Source organism: Gigantopelta aegis, chromosome 8, assembly GCF_016097555.1.
Source record: "Gigantopelta aegis isolate Gae_Host chromosome 8, Gae_host_genome, whole genome shotgun sequence".
In the NCBI taxonomy this organism is placed as follows: domain Eukaryota; kingdom Metazoa; phylum Mollusca; class Gastropoda; order Neomphalida; family Peltospiridae; genus Gigantopelta; species Gigantopelta aegis.
In genome coordinates this window covers 70,904,847-70,910,336 of record NC_054706.1, presented here as the reverse complement: position 1 = coordinate 70,910,336, position 5,490 = coordinate 70,904,847, and positions in this window count along the sequence as shown.

Genomic DNA, 5,490 nt, shown 5'->3' with positions numbered 1-5,490 from the left:
TAATTTTATATTAATATTTCCTAGTGGTATATATATTTTAATTAACAACAAACAAGTTTGGTTTTGGGGACAAGTATACCATAGAATTTTATTTATTAATACATGTTAGTTACATGTAGAGGTGACGAGGATGCCTATTACATAATACCTCGATATACTACTATGGTACTCCATAACTAAACTAAACTATTATACTAACTACTTAAGTAAACATGGTGTGTGGTGGGTGGGTATAAAAATTTCTCAGCAGAGAGATACGTTTAACAGTGAGCTAGCCAATTCAAAAAGTGATTGGAATTGCGCGCAACTAGGACGTGTGTGCACCACACTGCAACATGGTTGGTGCGTTCAAAAAACGAGTGAGGAATTAACCAATGGCGAAAGAGGGTGCCAAACAAGTGCTGTGGAAAATTTCGTACATTGTGCGATTGGTTAGTTTCGAAAGGTTCTTCGGAGACTGCCCCAATCAGCAGTGGGTATCATCCGGAAATGTTTCCCCAGATTGGAATGGTTAGCACAAACTAGACGAAAATAGAAAATATTGTATGCCGTCGTGCAGGACCAACTAAGCGATAACCAATTAAAATTATTTTTTCCTATGCGTAAGCTGCTTCACCCACTACACATTAATAACATATTAACACATTAATAATAACATTATTATTTTTGTTTTATTATTATTACTTTTTTTTTCTATTTGTTTATCTTACTTCCTTCTATTATTTCTCCTTTCCTTTTTGTGGTAACATTTATTAATACATGTATCATAACAGATTATTTGTATTATCATATAATGTGTATCCTATAACATTAATGTACGGTAATGATACCAGGGCCCCAACCTTGGCATTACCGTATTTCTTTTCTGGGGACAATAAAGTTATTATAAAAAAAAAAGGAGGATTTGCCGTGTCGTGTTTTAAGGTGCATTGTGGCAAATGATCATTTTCCTTTTGAGAATCCATTGTTTTTTGTCCTTTCAACTGGTTTTCAAAGGATCTCTAGCTACTGTTCAGTAGGAATAGCAGCATTTGTGTCAGAAGTAGGTTTCCTCAACAGATCAAATGTCAAAATACCACATATATATTAGACAAAACAGACAGCTGTGATTTATAGTTCTGAGAAGCCATAATTTTATACTGTTTTGAGGAAGGAAGGAAATGTTTTATACTGTTCTGATGAACCATAATTTATACTGTTCTCAGGAGCCATAATTTATACTGTTCTCAGGACTTGTAATTTATTCTGTTCTGAGAAGTCATAATTTATACTGCTCTGAGGAGCCATAATTCATACTGTTCTCAGTAGTCATAATTGATACTGTTCTCAGGAGTCATAATTGATACTGTTCTCAGGAGCCATAATTTATACTGTTCTCAGTAGTCATAATTCATACTGTTCTCAGTAGTCATAATTCATACTGTTCTCAGGAGCCATAATTTATACTGTTCTCAGTAGTCATAATTCATACTGTTCTCAGTAGTCATAATTCATACTGTTCTCAGTAGTCATAATTCATACTGTTCTCAGGAGTCATAATTTATACTGTTCTCAGGAGCCATAATTCATACTGTTCTCAGTAGTCATAATTCATACTGTTCTCAGTAGTCATAATTCATACTGTTCTCAATAGTCATAATTTATACTGTTCTCTAGAGCCATAATTTTTCTTTATAATATGCTGCTATTTTGCAGGCAGTTTCACCTGTCAGTGTCGAGAAGGTTATATGCTATCTAATGCCAGTGTGACAAGTGGACAGTGCGTTGACATTGATGAGTGCTCCAACCCCAGCTGGAACAACTGTAGTCAAGTCTGTAATAATACTGATGGCAGTTTTCTTTGTCACTGCTTTCCTCACTTTATTCAGATGCCCACTGGAGAATGTCAGAGTGAGTTCTGTACACATTTTGTAGTTCATCAAATTCAGGTATGATCTGTAATATCATATACTCATCCTTACATGGCTTCTGTTGAGAGAGAGAGAGAGAGAGAGAGAGAGAGAGAGGGAGAGAGGGAGAGAGGGAGGGAGGGAGGGAGGGAGGGAGGGAGGGAGAGAGAGAGAGAGAGAGAGAGAGAGAGAGAGAGAGAGAGAGAGAGAGAGAGAGAGAGAGAGAGAGAGAGAGAGAGAGAGAGAGAGAGAGAGAGAGAGAGTGTTTGTGTTTGTGTTTGTGTTTGTGTTTGTGTTTGTGTTTGTGTGTGTGGGTGACATAGTTGAGGAGGGTATTTTTTAGAGAAATGGAAAAGCTCAAGAGCTAATCCAAGGGGAACCTGTCACTGTGGTCTAGTGGTGGTGTTAAATGGAACAAACATTTAACTTTTCCTCTGAAGATTACCGTACATGTCATAATTTTAAAATGTTTCAGGTCCAATTAACAGCCAATAATTAATCAGTGTGCTGCTCCAGTTATGTTGTTAAACAAATAAACCTTTTTGTTGTTTGTTTAGCTGAAGTGATGAGTCATGTGATTGCAACCTTCTTCCTGATGGGTCTTCAGTGGAATGATGCTCTTTCAAATCTGAATTCTTCACAATATCGTGAGACTACAACTTATATCGCCAAACAGGTAAGACTCCTCAATACCTTGGACTGGTTCATCAGTATTAAAGGGACATACCTGAATTTTTAAACACTAATGCATACATTTTTACTATTATAACCATTTTTGCTTTACTTAGATTTTATTGTTTAGATTATCAATTTCTGTACATTTGAAGTGCATTTCTCATATTTTTAAAAACAATTATGGAGTCGAGTTTGTCTATTTTTAGAGGGTATTTAACCATTTCAAAATCACAGACTCATGTTTCACTCAATTGTAACTTTATCCAAATTGTAGATTAACTAAACTGAGTGTTAATTTTCACGGGTTGAAACAAGGGTATGTCCTATAAATCTGAAATACTTCTGTACAGGCCTGTGGAGAAAATATTTTGAAGTTAGATCAATAATTACGAGTCACTGGGAACATGATGTCCTTGTAGATTTTGGAATCCTGGATGATTCTAGGTTCCTTTTAGGAAATTGGAGGCCAACATTATGAAGTCTGCTTTCCTTGAACATGGGTGTCTGTAAATGTTTGTAAGATAAAAGCAGATGTTGTAAATTCAGCCTTATAAGTTAACATTAGTCTCATTTTCAACAGTTGTAAACATTCTTGTATTAGCATTAAAAACATTTCTCATGCGTTTGAGAAAGAGAGAGAGAGACAGACAGAGAGAGAGTGACAGAGACTGAGAGAGACTGAGAGAGAATTTACAGAAGTGTTAATGTTTTCTTTTTACTTGTTACAGCTATTTTCAGCAATGTCATCAATAAAATGGAAATAAAAAATATATATCATTTGATTACAATCTGTTTGCATCAATAGGGACTGTAGTTAATAATATAAATCAGAAAAGTGTAATTTACATTAATTTACAAGACTATAAAGCACTTAGTTGCATCTGTGATTTAAAAGCTCACTAATTTTTCAAGTGACACACCCCTTGTATTCAACTTTTAAAATTTATATGTATGTTCCCTTGGCCCCACTCAAGTCATCAGTTCTCTCCATTGGACCTATATTTGATTCACATATACACCATATATTGCTTTCTAATGACTTTTCATAGCAGATCTTGCTTTTCAAAAGTGTTTGTGATCATCATTTTAGTAATGTTTGTCTGAAGTGCTCCTACTGCAGTAAGCTGTACCAGTAATCCCCCTATTCTAACTCAGTACAGCTCAATTTGTGACAGTAAAACCAGCATTAACTTCCACAAATGGTCAAATACAAGATAGTTGTCCCCTAATTATAATATAGTTGATTTAGCAGAACTGGACTCAGAGCGCCGGTAGTAGGGGTGTATAGTAGGTGGTTACAAGTGCATCTTAACAATGCCAGAAATAACTACTGGACACTCCGCAAAGTGATCAGACTAAGCCCACATCTAAAAGCTGATGGGGAATGGCAGGTGTGTGGCATGGATAGCCACAAGAGACAAGCACCTGTCGCAGTTGGAGAGACCAGGACTGAGATGTGGAGGTGGACAGCGAAAGAAGTTGAAAGAGTGGAGGAGTTGCCAGATCGGGAAGATATGAGACGGAATTCAAAGGAGAGAAAGAAAAGGAAGCAGTGAGATAAACAAAAATAGTAATAATAAAAAACCCAAAAAAACAACTGGACTCATAGTGTATGTGGTTTGAATTCAATAAGATGAGGAAGATTTATTTGTTACTTACAGTTAACAATACTACTTGAAATCTGTATTTACATATTTTCAAAATGTACTTGCAGGTAAAATCGGAATTAATTATGTGGCCAGGTGTGAAGTCAGTTGATATTTTTTATCTTCAGTTACGGTTAGTATGATTTGTATAAGGTAGCCTAGGGTTACACAGATTCTGTATTGGCATAGTCAGGATTTTATATTGGGGCTTTGTAGAAGGAGGGGGCACCTACACTGTCCATGAATCATGTTTGTGTGTGATACATGTATTATGACTTTCTACTTTGGGGAGTCTGAAAAGAGAAACATCTCTCATTAAACGTTAGTATATAGTCTGTTCTAGATGCAAAAATCAACCCAGTTTTTATACCGTAATTATGAGAGTTGCACACACAGGAAGGAAGAAAATGTTTTATTTAACAACGCATTCAACACATTTTATTTATGGTTATATGGCGTCTGACATATGGTTAAAGACCACAGATATTGAGTGAAGAAACACACTGTCACCACTTCATGGGCTACTCTTTTTGATTAGCAACAAGGGATCTTTTATATGCACCATAGACAGGATGGTACATAACAACGGCCTTTGATGTGCCAGTCATGGTGTACTGGCTGGAGCGAGAAATAGCCCAATGGGCCCACTGATGGGGATCGATCCCAAACCGGCCACACATCAAGCGAGTGCTGTACGTCAAATGATTTCTAATTCCAGCAATATAATAAGGAAAGGGGCATTATTTTCAGTTAAATTAAATTCTGATTGGCTGTATACAGTAATTGGTTAAGTACTTGTTATTAATTTTTTACTTACTGGGGTCATCTTTGCAAACATTTAAAAAAACTATGGCTTACCATCTTAACCATCGGTTGGTAGTTGAAAAAAATATTAAATATTTTGTAAACAAAGGTGTGTGGCTGGGAAAAAAAGGTGTCAATAATTTTCAGAAATCAACTTTTTATTTTCAACTTCATGGGTTCAATAAAGGAGTGAATAAATATACATATATGTATATTTTTAAATCATGTTTTTCAATATTGAACAAGCAATAATATAATATCACCTGACATGATTGGTTTTTATATAATTGTTTTCAGAAATTAACTTTTTTATTTTCAACTTAATGGGTTCAGTTTATAAAGGAGTAAATAAATATACATATAATATAATATGTACACTTTTAATCATGTTTTTTTATATTTGACTGTGATAACTTAATATCAGCTAACATGGTTGGTTTCTTCATATTTCTATAGTGACAGCACTGTGGTAGCCG